Source organism: Stomoxys calcitrans, chromosome 1 (genome assembly GCF_963082655.1).
Source record: "Stomoxys calcitrans chromosome 1, idStoCalc2.1, whole genome shotgun sequence".
Taxonomy (NCBI): domain Eukaryota; kingdom Metazoa; phylum Arthropoda; class Insecta; order Diptera; family Muscidae; genus Stomoxys; species Stomoxys calcitrans.
This window is the reverse complement of record NC_081552.1, coordinates 80996006-81011835: the sequence shown is the minus strand read 5'-3', so window position 1 is coordinate 81011835 and position 15830 is coordinate 80996006. Positions and strand designations below refer to the sequence as shown.

The window sequence follows — 15830 nt, the reverse complement described above, 5'->3', positions numbered from 1 at the left end:
GGTATTTGAGAGAAGTGCACGATGCTGATAATTTTTTCAGGGCCAAGTGTCACCAAGTGCCGAGGTGGTTCCCTACCACCTCGACCTCGACAACACCCTCAAATCATTACAATATAGGACTGAAATAAAGACTTTTAAGAATGGAGTATAACAAACACCCAATCGGATATGACCCTTAACCCTTCGAGCGAATTCATAGACTTATAACAATAATGTTGGATTCAGATAAAGGCATTTGTTTGTTATACTGTTATTCAAGCGATACACATATACTGTTTTCGTAGCATGGTATTGTATTTTACTTTAAGATCTTGAATTGAAAATTAACATTCAAAGGATAATTTTGTTCCACATATTAAGTAAAAGAAGGTGCAGCGGAGCGGGCCCGAATCAGTTAGTATAGTATAAAGACAAAATTACCCAACACATTTTTATACCCACCACCGACGGATGGGGGTATATTCTTTTTGTCATTCAGTTTGCAGCACATCGAAATATCCATTTTCGACCCTATAAAGTATATTTTGGGTTGCCCAAAAAGTAATTTCGGATTTTTCATATTGTCGGCGTTGACAAATTTTTTCACAGCTTGTGACTCTGTAATTGCATTCTTTCTTCTGTCAGTTATCAGCTGTTACTTTTAGCTTGCTTTAGAAAAAAAGTGTAAAAAAAGTATATTTGATTAAAGTTCATTCTAAGTTTAATTAAAAATGCATTTACTTTCTTTTAAAAAATCCGCAATTACTTTTTATGCTTGTTCAGCGCAAAAATCTAAGACGATCTAGACGTGTCCGTCCGTCTGTCTGTTGAAATCACGCTGCAATCTTAAAAAAAAAAGAGATATTGAGCTGAAACTTTGCATAGATCCTTTTTTTTGTCCATAATCAGATTAAGTTCGAAGATGGACTATATCTTGATATAGCCCCCACATATACCGATCGGCCGATTTTGGGTCTTAGGCCAATAAAAGCCACATTTATTATGCGATTGGCTGAAATTTGGGACAGTGAGTAATGTTAGCCCCTTCGACATCCTTTGGCAATTTTGGTCAGATCGGTTCAGATTCGGATATAGCTGTCATATAGACCGATTTCTCGATTTAAGGTCTTGGGCCCATAAAAGGCGCATTTATCGTCCGATGTCGCCGAAATTTGGGACAGTTAGTTATGTTAAGCCCCTTGACATACTTCTGCAATATGGCATAGATCGGTCCAGATTTGAATATAACTGCCATATAGACGGAACTCTCGATTTAAGGTTTTGGACCCATAAAAGGCGCATCTATTGCCCGATTTTGCCGAAATTTGAGACTGTGTTTTGTGTTAGGCTCTTCGATATTTTTCTGCAACTTGGCCCAAATCGGTCCAGATTTGGATATAGCTACCATGTAGACCGATATCTCGATTTAAAATCTTGACCCCCAAAAAGCCGCATTTATAATCCGATTTCACTGAAATTATTATCAGTGACTTATGTAAGACTTTCCGACATCCGTTTCGTATATGGTTCAGATCGGTTTATTTTTAGATGTAGCTACTGTACTTATTAATATTTGGTCCAAATCGGAACATATTTCGATATAATTGCTATTATGAAAGGTGGTTTACATATATACCCTAGGTGGTGGGTATCCATAGTTCGGCCGGGCCGAACTTAATGCATTTTTTTTTTGTTTTTTCTTAAGGAAAAATGTGTGATGAAATTTTTACTTAAAACAAAATTTTAATGATATTTTATCCTGCAATGGCATGTCAACTTTAACGAAATATTTTTCCAAAGACAAAAGTTCAATGCAACATTCAATAACAAAGAATCCACAGCCATGGCCGGACTCCCCTCGAAATTAATTTTCAAAAACAAAATTTCATTTCAATTTTTTTTAAAGACAAAATAGTTGTAATTTTTTTTCTAGAGATAAAATTTTAATAAAATTTCATCTAAAGACTAAATTTTAATTAACTTTGTTTCTAAAGGTTAAATTTCAGTTGGGCCTACCTCGAAATTAGTTTTTAAAACCAATATTTGAAAATTTTTGTGCCAGCTCAATGCATTTTGGTATACTACTGTTTACCTAAACTTCTCGTTGTCTACAAATTTCAATAAATATTTTAAGTTTTAATAAAATTTTCTTTAAAGAGCGAATAGCAATATTATTTTTGAATTTTCTCTTTATTCGAATTTTCTTATTTTAATTTAGATTTTATCTGTAAAAAATAATTATTTTAAAATTGTTTTAAATAAAATATTTTGTTTGTTAGTCTGAAAAACTTTATTTAATAACAAAGAATAATTAGAGATATTTTACTATAAATTAGTTGAATGTGTCAGCAATGAAATGCAAGCTTTGAAGGACACGGAAACACAATTTTTAAACCCCGAAATGATTACCATGATTAATTAACATTAAACAAGTAAGAGCGTGCTAAGTTCAGCCGGGCCGAATCTTATATACCCTCCACCATGGTCGCAGCTGTCGAGTTCTTTGCGCAGTATCTGTTTTTTGGTAAACAAAGTATAATGAATAAGGACGGAGGAGCAGCTATATCACGTTATAGTCCGGTTCGCTGCTCAAGAAGCGAAATCGGGAGATCGGTTTATATGGGAGCTGTATCAAGCTATAGATCGATTGTGACCATATTGCACACGTATGTTGAAGGCCGTGGGAGGAGCCGTTGTACAAAATGTGTGCCAAATCGGATGAGAATTGGCTCAAGAACTCAAGACCCAAGATGGGTTTATATGGCAGCTATATCAGGTTATGGACCAATTTGAACCATACTTCGCACAGTTGTTGGAAGTGATATCAAAACACCATCTGAAAAATTTCAGTCAAATCGGAAGAGAATTGCGCCCTCTAGAGGCTCAAGAAGTCAAGACCCAAGATCGGTTTATATGGCAGCTATATCCGGTTATGTACCGATTTAGACCATAGTACTTACAAATGTTGGAAGTGATACCAAAACACCACGTGAAAAATTTCAGTCAAATCGGACGAGAATTGCGCTCTCTAAAGGCTTAACGAGTCAAGACCCAAGACCGGTTTATATGGCAGCTATGTCAAAACATAGACCGATTTGGTCCATTTACAATCCCAACCGATCTACACTAATAAGAAGTATTTGGGCAAAATTTCAAGCGGTTAGCTTTACTCCTTCAAAAGTAAGAGTGCTTTCGACAGGCAGATGGATTGACGGACGGACATGGCTGGTTCGACTTAGAATGTAACGACGATCAAGAATATATATACTTTATGGGGTCTTAGACGCACATTTCGAGGCGTTACAAACAGAATGACGAAATTGGTATACCCACATCCTATGGTGGAGGGTATAAAAATAATTATTTCAAATAAAACCATTTGGTTTCTTTTTAGAATTTCACAATTGTCAATGCAGTATTGAATGCAATTGAAACGGAACTCACAGCGATTAAGGTTCGAAATCTATCAGTCAATTGATTCTAGCAGTTTTCTTAAATCGTATTAGTCAGCAGACGTTTTTCTATGAGACATCATGCAAATTATAAGCATATACGGCAATAGTTGGACACATTTTTCCACAGACATCCCTCCGAAAACAGATTTTCGATCGATTTTAATAAAGTTCGAAGGAGAATTTACCGACATCATATAAGCAGAATGTACACGCAAAAAATCTAACGTTTGGGATATTATTTTTACAAACAAAATACTTTTATCACGAGGCTTTTCTTTTATTGTAACCGTGTAATACTCACACTATCGCACATTACTATATACGTACAAAATAATAAAATCCCAAGCAGGCCCATGGGCTTTCAAATAATTGCAATTTTGTGCTCATCGCTGCTATAGATACATTCTCACACACAACATGCTTTCCTTTCTTGTTTTGACTGAGCAAATAGCAGTCAGTATGTTGAGCAGCTTGGTATGCTCGGAAAGTGAAAATTTTTAAAGTCTCGCCTCAGGTGCAAAAATATTGGCATGTCCAATGGCAACAAATCATTAGAGCAGCACAAAAAACACGACAAGAATTTCTAAGGCACATTTCATTCGGATAAGAATTGCGCCTTGTAGGTGCTCAAAAAGCAAAATCGGGAGATAGGTTTATATGGCAGCTGTATCAAGCTGTTGATCGAATCAGACCATATTAGACACGTATGTTGAAGGTCGTGAAAGAAACCGTTGTACAAAATTTCAGTCAAATTGGATGAGAATTTCATCCTCTAGAGGCTCAAGAAGTTGAGATCCCAGGGTGGTTTATGTGGCAGCTATATCAGGTTATGTACCGATTTGCGCCATACTAGCACAGTTTTTGGAAGTCATAACAAAACACCTCACGCAAAATTGCAGCCTAATTGGATGAGAATTGCGCGCTCTATTGGCTCAACATGTCAAGATCCAAGATCAGTTTATATTATAGCTATACCAGATTATGATCCGATTTGATACCAAAACACCACGTGCAAAGCTTAAGTCAAATCAGACGATAATTGCGCCCCCTAGAGGCTCAACTAGTCAAGGCCCAAGATCGGTTTATGCGGCAGCTATATCAAAACATGGACGGATTTGGCCGATTTACAATTCCAACCGACCTACACTAATAAAAAGTATTTGTGGACGGGCGGACGGACAGACGGATGGACATAGCTAGATCAACTTAAAATGGCATAACGATCAAGAATATATATACGTTAAGGGGTCTCAGACGCATATTTCGAGGTGTTACAAACAGAATGACGAAATTAGTATACCCCCATCCTATGGTGGAGGGTAAAAAAGGTTTGAGTTTGAATCGTGTTACAACATTAAATAGAACTTTTCATCCTTTTCTATATGCAAAATCTATTTTTAACGTTTGACGTTAAATTAATTTATAAATAAAGAAAAACTAGTTGAAACCCCGAATAACATATTTTATATATGGAGAATGAAATTGAAATTGTCCGGAAAAAAATTCTTCTGTTTGTCACAAAACCTTGGAGAATTTAAAGCAAAAGTCATGTACTTTTAACGTAAAGAAAGTCCAACGTTTTTCAGAAAAGAATTTGACTTGGCGGAAATTTCCTTTATATTAAACGAACTATTTTTTTGCGTGTATATCAAGCTATAGTCCGATGTAGGCCATCTTCGAAATTTACCTGCTTGTTGTAAAACAAGTTATTTGCTCAAAGTTCATTTTTCTACGCTGCAGCTTGACTTCAACAGACGGGCGGACAGACTGATGGATAAAACGGTACGACGATCGACGACATCTTCACTCGATGTGAACGAGGCCTTCCTGTTAAATTCACATGCTTTCCCATTTTACGATTCCACATGGATGGACACAATAGTGTCCGGTCACTCAAGACATTGCCATGTCCTGAGTTCGGAGTTAAATCTGGGATTGCAAACATTTCTCCACGTACTTCGACCTCGAATCCTGAAGTTGTCTTTCTGAAACTGTCTCGGTGTAAAATAGTCCAAGACCTTCGGCAGTTTTTCATCCGCATCCATAATACCCAAAAGAGTAAATATAATATGGGTTAACATCTTACTTCCTGGCGAAAAGCAGCGAAGCCAGGATTTTATTTCAGCGGGGTCACCTCACTTTGGCTACAAACAAAAAAAAAAAAATTTTTGAATTTTAGCCTTAGAAAGAATGAGAAATTACGCCGAACGTCCTCCTGCAGGGCGCCTTCCTGCTTCTTTCCTCCGTATTTCGGTTCCATGGCAGTTTCCAATCGAATACTAGGGCCAGGAATTCTGTCTCAGGCGAATAGTCCCGTTCAATGAAAGGTGTCCCTAATCCGAGCGAAGAGCACTATCTTCGTCTTCCTTGGGTTAGTACTCAACCCATTCTCGTAACCCATCTCATCAGTTACCTTTCCATGATCTAGATAATCGTCGACTGAAATTTGCCTTTTATCAATAGCACAATACTATCTCCCAAGTCCGCGTTAATTATTCTGCCGCATAGCATTTGTCGAACGGGATATATTCAGGTTAACTACCTTGCAGTCCAGGGCAGTACTCAACCTTATCTCTGTTGATAAAAGCCGCCAAGGTTAGAAAGGCGTTTCGACTCCTCTTACCACATCGTGAAGGGCCGTCTCCACCAGCGTGGTATCTCAATGGTCGAAAACGTCTGAGTATAATATTCCATCCTTGGTCCGCTATATACAAATATGGTTCGATCTATATTCGGTACAAATGTAATGGGGTCTAGAACAACCTATTGTTTCAAAATTCAGCGCAATGGAGATGTAAATACCACTTGTAGATCATGATGATAGATATTTCCAAATATGGACCAATCTGGTCCATGCCAAAGTCTTAAATCGGCAGATCGGTTCAATTTGTGTCTACACGCAAAAACATAAAACGTTTGGGAAATTGTAACGACAAGCAAAATACATTTATGGCGAAGTGTTGCTGTTATTGTAACCGTGTAACGTTTCGCTTGAATATATTTAACTTTAGCCACAGGGACGTAGCCAGGAGGGAGGACTCGGGCCCAAGCCCCACCAAAAATGAGATCGTCTACAAAAAAAATATAAATAAATAATTTTTTTTTCTGTAGATAAAATTTTAATTAAATTTATTTTTAACACAAAATTTCACTAAAATTTTCTTGAATGACCAAATTTCGTAGCAATAATCTTCTTATATATATAAAAATCAATTTGTGTTTGTGTTTGTTTGCCGGTTTGTTTGTTTGTATGTTTGTTTGTGTGTTCCTTATAGGCTCAAAAACAGTTGAACCGATTTTCATGAAATTTGCACCGATAGTGCATAATGATCCCGTGGTGAATATAGGGTATTACATTTTTTGATGTCTGAAGGGCGTCGGACCCTTCCCCTTAACATATTTTTGAGAAACGCTAGATTTCGGTGATTGGTGGTGTGATTTAAGCGAAATTTTGTGTGCTCTCTAATATGAATGTAAAAATAACAAGTAAAAGCGTGCTAAGTTCGGCCGGGCCGAATCTTATATACCCTCCACCATGGATCGCATTTGTCGAGTTCTCTTCCCGGCATCTCTTCTTAGGCAAAACAGGATATAAGAAAAGATTTGTTCTGCTATTAGAGCGACATCAAGATATGGTCCTGTTTGGACCACAATTAAATTATATGTTGGAGACCTGTGTAAAATGTCAGCCAATTCGAATAAGAATTGCGCTCTTTGTGAGCTCAAAAAGTAAAATAGAGAGATCGATTTATATGGGAGCTGTATCGGGCTATGGTCCGATTCAGATCATAATAAACACGTATGTTGATGGTCATGAGAGAATCCGTCGTACAAAATTTCAGGCAAATCGGATAATAATTGCGACCTCTAGAGGCTCAAGAAGTCAAGATCCCAGATCGGTTTATATGGCAGCTATATCAGGTTATGAACCGACTTGTACTTTATTTGCCATAGTTGTTGAAAGTAACAATAAAAAACGTCTTGCGACATTTCAGCCAAATCGGATAGGAATTGCGCCCTCTAGAAGCTCAAGAAGTCAAGTCCCCAGATCTGTTTATATGACAGCTATATCAGGTTATGAACCGATTTGAACCATATTTGGCACAGTTGTTGGATATCATAACAAAATACTACGTGCCAAAATTCATTCAAATTGGATAAGAATTGCGCCCTCTAGAGGCTCAAGAAGTCAAGACCCAAGATCGGTTTATATGACAGCTATATAAGGTTATAGATCGATTTGAACCATACTTGGCACAGTTGTTGGATATCGTAACAAAACATGTCATGCTAAATTTCATTCCAATCGGATAAGAATTGCGCCTTCTAGAGGCTCAAGAAGTCAAGACCCAAGATCGGTTTATATGGCAGCTATATCAGGTTATGGACCGATTTGAACCATACTTGGCACAGTTATTGGATATCAATACAAAACACGTCGTGCAAAATTTCATCCCAATCGGATAAGAATTGGGCACTCTAGAGGCTCAAGAAGTCAAGACCCATGATCGGTTTATATGGCAGCTATATCAGGTTATGGACCGATTTGAACCATACTTGGCACAGTTGTTGGATATCATAACAAAACACGTCGTGCAAAATTTCATCCCAATCGGATAATTGGATCGGAATTGCGCACTCTAGAGGCTCAAGAAGTCAAGACCCAAGATCGGTTTATATGGCAGCTATATCAAAACATGGACCGATATGGCCCATTTACAATACCAACCGACCTACACTAATAAAAAGTATTTGTGCAAAATTTCAAGCGGCTAGCTTTACTCCTTTGGAAGTTAGCGTGCTTTCGACAGACAGACGGACGGACGGACGGACGGACGGACGGACAGACGGACGGACATGGCTAGATCGACATAAAATGTCGCGACGATCAAGAATATATATACTTTATGGGGTCTCAGACGAATATTTCGAGTAGTTACAAACAGAATGACGAAATTAGTATACCCCCCATCTTATGGTGGAGGGTATAAAAATTTGGTATCCACATTTCGGATGGGGTACCTAGGGGGGCCGCCCCACCCTAAAACCTACCCAATATATATTTAGATCAATCACGACAATATGGGACTCAAACGAAAGGTATTTAGAATTAGAAAACGCATCTGATATCCAATTGTCGGACCAAGTGTTTGGGGGAATACCTTAACCCCCAAAACACCCCTAAATCGGACATATTTACCAACCATGGCAATATGGAACTCAAATGAAAGGTATTTGCGAGTAGAAATAGAATCGGATATCCAAATGTGGGACCAATATTCTGGAGGTCCACCTTTACCCCAATACACCCAAAAACCAGGACTTACTACTGACCATGGCAAAATGGGGCCTAAATAAAAGGTATTAGAGTGTAGAATACGAATCAGATATCCAAATTTGGGTCCAAGTCTTTGGGGGATGTCTCTCCCAAAAAAACCCCCCAAAGAGGAAAAATTTACGACCATCGAAATATGGGACTCAAGTGAAAGGTCTTTGGAAGTAAAGCAAGAATTGATATCAATATTCAGGAAAAAGTGCCCATGGGCCACCCGACCCCCATAACACCACCCATATAGGACGTATTTGCTGACCATTCCAATATAGGGCTGTAATAAGAGGTCACTGAATTGCCGCCTCATTCCCCAAAATACCCCCCAAACTGGTCATGTTTGCCGACTATGGAAATATGGGACTCAAATGAAGGGTATTTGGGAGTAGACCACGAATCTGAAATCAAATTTCGGGACTAACTGCCTAGGGGACACGCCACTTCCATAACAACCCCCAAATAGGACGTATTTGCCCGCCATGACAATTTGGGTCTTAAATGGAGTGGATGTCGATATTGATAGTTTTTAGGGCCCATACCCCAAAACCGGACATATTTGCTAACTTTTGTATTAAGGGCTTTAAAATAAAGGAATTTGAGATTACGAAATGAATTTGATATCCAATTTTAAGGCTGATTGCAATATGGAGTTCAAATAAATGATATTTGAGAGTAGAGCGCGATGCTGACATATTTTCAAGGCTATGTGTTTTGGGGACCACCCCACTCTCTAAAACACCCCTAGGGCATATTTACCGACCACGTCAATGTGGGGCTCAAACGGAAGATATTGGGGAAAAACACGAAATTGTAACCCTCTTTCGGGACCTATTATTTGGGGTCTACTCCTTCCCCATAACATCCCACAAACAGCAATTATTTACTGACCATCACAATATATGGCTCAATAAAAGGTACATGGGAGTAGAATACGAATCTGATATCCAAATGTGGAACCGTGTACAAATTTTATGGCCATGTGCTTGAGGACGCCTCATCTCATAAACTCCACTTAAACCAATGGTAATATGTGGTTGAAATAAATGGTATTTGAGAGAAGTGCACGATGCTGATAATTTTTTCAGGGCCAAGTGTCACCAAGTGCCGAGGTGGTTCCCTACCACCTCGACCTCGACAACACCCTCAAATCATTACAATATAGGACTGAAATAAAGACTTTTAAGAATGGAGTATAACAAACACCCAATCGGATATGACCCTTAACCCTTCGAGCGAATTCATAGACTTATAACAATAATGTTGGATTCAGATAAAGGCATTTGTTTGTTATACTGTTATTCAAGCGATACACATATACTGTTTTCGTAGCATGGTATTGTATTTTACTTTAAGATCTTGAATTGAAAATTAACATTCAAAGGATAATTTTGTTCCACATATTAAGTAAAAGAAGGTGCAGCGGAGCGGGCCCGAATCAGTTAGTATAGTATAAAGACAAAATTACCCAACACATTTTTATACCCACCACCGACGGATGGGGGTATATTCTTTTTGTCATTCAGTTTGCAGCACATCGAAATATCCATTTTCGACCCTATAAAGTATATTTTGGGTTGCCCAAAAAGTAATTTCGGATTTTTCATATTGTCGGCGTTGACAAATTTTTTCACAGCTTGTGACTCTGTAATTGCATTCTTTCTTCTGTCAGTTATCAGCTGTTACTTTTAGCTTGCTTTAGAAAAAAAGTGTAAAAAAAGTATATTTGATTAAAGTTCATTCTAAGTTTAATTAAAAATGCATTTACTTTCTTTTAAAAAATCCGCAATTACTTTTTATGCTTGTTCAGCGCAAAAATCTAAGACGATCTAGACGTGTCCGTCCGTCTGTCTGTTGAAATCACGCTGCAATCTTAAAAAAAAAAGAGATATTGAGCTGAAACTTTGCATAGATCCTTTTTTTTGTCCATAATCAGATTAAGTTCGAAGATGGACTATATCTTGATATAGCCCCCACATATACCGATCGGCCGATTTTGGGTCTTAGGCCAATAAAAGCCACATTTATTATGCGATTGGCTGAAATTTGGGACAGTGAGTAATGTTAGCCCCTTCGACATCCTTTGGCAATTTTGGTCAGATCGGTTCAGATTCGGATATAGCTGTCATATAGACCGATTTCTCGATTTAAGGTCTTGGGCCCATAAAAGGCGCATTTATCGTCCGATGTCGCCGAAATTTGGGACAGTTAGTTATGTTAAGCCCCTTGACATACTTCTGCAATATGGCATAGATCGGTCCAGATTTGAATATAACTGCCATATAGACGGAACTCTCGATTTAAGGTTTTGGACCCATAAAAGGCGCATCTATTGCCCGATTTTGCCGAAATTTGAGACTGTGTTTTGTGTTAGGCTCTTCGATATTTTTCTGCAACTTGGCCCAAATCGGTCCAGATTTGGATATAGCTACCATGTAGACCGATATCTCGATTTAAAATCTTGACCCCCAAAAAGCCGCATTTATAATCCGATTTCACTGAAATTATTATCAGTGACTTATGTAAGACTTTCCGACATCCGTTTCGTATATGGTTCAGATCGGTTTATTTTTAGATGTAGCTACTGTACTTATTAATATTTGGTCCAAATCGGAACATATTTCGATATAATTGCTATTATGAAAGGTGGTTTACATATATACCCTAGGTGGTGGGTATCCATAGTTCGGCCGGGCCGAACTTAATGCATTTTTTTTTTGTTTTTTCTTAAGGAAAAATGTGTGATGAAATTTTTACTTAAAACAAAATTTTAATGATATTTTATCCTGCAATGGCATGTCAACTTTAACGAAATATTTTTCCAAAGACAAAAGTTCAATGCAACATTCAATAACAAAGAATCCACAGCCATGGCCGGACTCCCCTCGAAATTAATTTTCAAAAACAAAATTTCATTTCAATTTTTTTTAAAGACAAAATAGTTGTAATTTTTTTTCTAGAGATAAAATTTTAATAAAATTTCATCTAAAGACTAAATTTTAATTAACTTTGTTTCTAAAGGTTAAATTTCAGTTGGGCCTACCTCGAAATTAGTTTTTAAAACCAATATTTGAAAATTTTTGTGCCAGCTCAATGCATTTTGGTATACTACTGTTTACCTAAACTTCTCGTTGTCTACAAATTTCAATAAATATTTTAAGTTTTAATAAAATTTTCTTTAAAGAGCGAATAGCAATATTATTTTTGAATTTTCTCTTTATTCGAATTTTCTTATTTTAATTTAGATTTTATCTGTAAAAAATAATTATTTTAAAATTGTTTTAAATAAAATATTTTGTTTGTTAGTCTGAAAAACTTTATTTAATAACAAAGAATAATTAGAGATATTTTACTATAAATTAGTTGAATGTGTCAGCAATGAAATGCAAGCTTTGAAGGACACGGAAACACAATTTTTAAACCCCGAAATGATTACCATGATTAATTAACATTAAACAAGTAAGAGCGTGCTAAGTTCAGCCGGGCCGAATCTTATATACCCTCCACCATGGTCGCAGCTGTCGAGTTCTTTGCGCAGTATCTGTTTTTTGGTAAACAAAGTATAATGAATAAGGACGGAGGAGCAGCTATATCACGTTATAGTCCGGTTCGCTGCTCAAGAAGCGAAATCGGGAGATCGGTTTATATGGGAGCTGTATCAAGCTATAGATCGATTGTGACCATATTGCACACGTATGTTGAAGGCCGTGGGAGGAGCCGTTGTACAAAATGTGTGCCAAATCGGATGAGAATTGGCTCAAGAACTCAAGACCCAAGATGGGTTTATATGGCAGCTATATCAGGTTATGGACCAATTTGAACCATACTTCGCACAGTTGTTGGAAGTGATATCAAAACACCATCTGAAAAATTTCAGTCAAATCGGAAGAGAATTGCGCCCTCTAGAGGCTCAAGAAGTCAAGACCCAAGATCGGTTTATATGGCAGCTATATCCGGTTATGTACCGATTTAGACCATAGTACTTACAAATGTTGGAAGTGATACCAAAACACCACGTGAAAAATTTCAGTCAAATCGGACGAGAATTGCGCTCTCTAAAGGCTTAACGAGTCAAGACCCAAGACCGGTTTATATGGCAGCTATGTCAAAACATAGACCGATTTGGTCCATTTACAATCCCAACCGATCTACACTAATAAGAAGTATTTGGGCAAAATTTCAAGCGGTTAGCTTTACTCCTTCAAAAGTAAGAGTGCTTTCGACAGGCAGATGGATTGACGGACGGACATGGCTGGTTCGACTTAGAATGTAACGACGATCAAGAATATATATACTTTATGGGGTCTTAGACGCACATTTCGAGGCGTTACAAACAGAATGACGAAATTGGTATACCCACATCCTATGGTGGAGGGTATAAAAATAATTATTTCAAATAAAACCATTTGGTTTCTTTTTAGAATTTCACAATTGTCAATGCAGTATTGAATGCAATTGAAACGGAACTCACAGCGATTAAGGTTCGAAATCTATCAGTCAATTGATTCTAGCAGTTTTCTTAAATCGTATTAGTCAGCAGACGTTTTTCTATGAGACATCATGCAAATTATAAGCATATACGGCAATAGTTGGACACATTTTTCCACAGACATCCCTCCGAAAACAGATTTTCGATCGATTTTAATAAAGTTCGAAGGAGAATTTACCGACATCATATAAGCAGAATGTACACGCAAAAAATCTAACGTTTGGGATATTATTTTTACAAACAAAATACTTTTATCACGAGGCTTTTCTTTTATTGTAACCGTGTAATACTCACACTATCGCACATTACTATATACGTACAAAATAATAAAATCCCAAGCAGGCCCATGGGCTTTCAAATAATTGCAATTTTGTGCTCATCGCTGCTATAGATACATTCTCACACACAACATGCTTTCCTTTCTTGTTTTGACTGAGCAAATAGCAGTCAGTATGTTGAGCAGCTTGGTATGCTCGGAAAGTGAAAATTTTTAAAGTCTCGCCTCAGGTGCAAAAATATTGGCATGTCCAATGGCAACAAATCATTAGAGCAGCACAAAAAACACGACAAGAATTTCTAAGGCACATTTCATTCGGATAAGAATTGCGCCTTGTAGGTGCTCAAAAAGCAAAATCGGGAGATAGGTTTATATGGCAGCTGTATCAAGCTGTTGATCGAATCAGACCATATTAGACACGTATGTTGAAGGTCGTGAAAGAAACCGTTGTACAAAATTTCAGTCAAATTGGATGAGAATTTCATCCTCTAGAGGCTCAAGAAGTTGAGATCCCAGGGTGGTTTATGTGGCAGCTATATCAGGTTATGTACCGATTTGCGCCATACTAGCACAGTTTTTGGAAGTCATAACAAAACACCTCACGCAAAATTGCAGCCTAATTGGATGAGAATTGCGCGCTCTATTGGCTCAACATGTCAAGATCCAAGATCAGTTTATATTATAGCTATACCAGATTATGATCCGATTTGATACCAAAACACCACGTGCAAAGCTTAAGTCAAATCAGACGATAATTGCGCCCCCTAGAGGCTCAACTAGTCAAGGCCCAAGATCGGTTTATGCGGCAGCTATATCAAAACATGGACGGATTTGGCCGATTTACAATTCCAACCGACCTACACTAATAAAAAGTATTTGTGGACGGGCGGACGGACAGACGGATGGACATAGCTAGATCAACTTAAAATGGCATAACGATCAAGAATATATATACGTTAAGGGGTCTCAGACGCATATTTCGAGGTGTTACAAACAGAATGACGAAATTAGTATACCCCCATCCTATGGTGGAGGGTAAAAAAGGTTTGAGTTTGAATCGTGTTACAACATTAAATAGAACTTTTCATCCTTTTCTATATGCAAAATCTATTTTTAACGTTTGACGTTAAATTAATTTATAAATAAAGAAAAACTAGTTGAAACCCCGAATAACATATTTTATATATGGAGAATGAAATTGAAATTGTCCGGAAAAAAATTCTTCTGTTTGTCACAAAACCTTGGAGAATTTAAAGCAAAAGTCATGTACTTTTAACGTAAAGAAAGTCCAACGTTTTTCAGAAAAGAATTTGACTTGGCGGAAATTTCCTTTATATTAAACGAACTATTTTTTTGCGTGTATATCAAGCTATAGTCCGATGTAGGCCATCTTCGAAATTTACCTGCTTGTTGTAAAACAAGTTATTTGCTCAAAGTTCATTTTTCTACGCTGCAGCTTGACTTCAACAGACGGGCGGACAGACTGATGGATAAAACGGTACGACATCTTCACTCGATGTGAACGAGGCCTTCCTGTTAAATTCACATGCTTTCCCATTTTACGATTCCACATGGATGGACACAATAGTGTCCGGTCACTCAAGACATTGCCATGTCCTGAGTTCGGAGTTAAATCTGGGATTGCAAACATTTCTCCACGTACTTCGACCTCGAATCCTGAAGTTGTCTTTCTGAAACTGTCTCGGTGTAAAATAGTCCAAGACCTTCGGCAGTTTTTCATCCGCATCCATAATACCCAAAAGAGTAAATATAATATGGGTTAACATCTTACTTCCTGGCGAAAAGCAGCGAAGCCAGGATTTTATTTCAGCGGGGTCACCTCACTTTGGCTACAAACAAAAAAAAAAATTTTTGAATTTTAGCCTTAGAAAGAATGAGAAATTACGCCGAACGTCCTCCTGCAGGGCGCCTTCCTGCTTCTTTCCTCCGTATTTCGGTTCCATGGCAGTTTCCAATCGAATACTAGGGCCAGGAATTCTGTCTCAGGCGAATAGTCCCGTTCAATGAAAGGTGTCCCTAATCCGAGCGAAGAGCACTATCTTCGTCTTCCTTGGGTTAGTACTCAACCCATTCTCGTAACCCATCTCATCAGTTACCTTTCCATGATCTAGATAATCGTCGACTGAAATTTGCCTTTTATCAATAGCACAATACTATCTCCCAAGTCCGCGTTAATTATTCTGCCGCATAGCATTTGTCGAACGGGATATATTCAGGTTAACTACCTTGCAGTCCAGGGCAGTACTCAACCTTATCTCTGTTGATAAAAGCCGCCAAGGTTAG

General features: G+C 37.8%; 1 pseudogene; it reads left to right on the top strand.

The window, feature by feature from the left end:
• The window catches only part of LOC131996323 (uncharacterized), a 57415-nt pseudogene extending 44150 nt beyond the window's left edge, over positions 1-13265 (top strand).
• The last annotated feature ends 2565 nt before the right edge of the window (positions 13266-15830 follow it).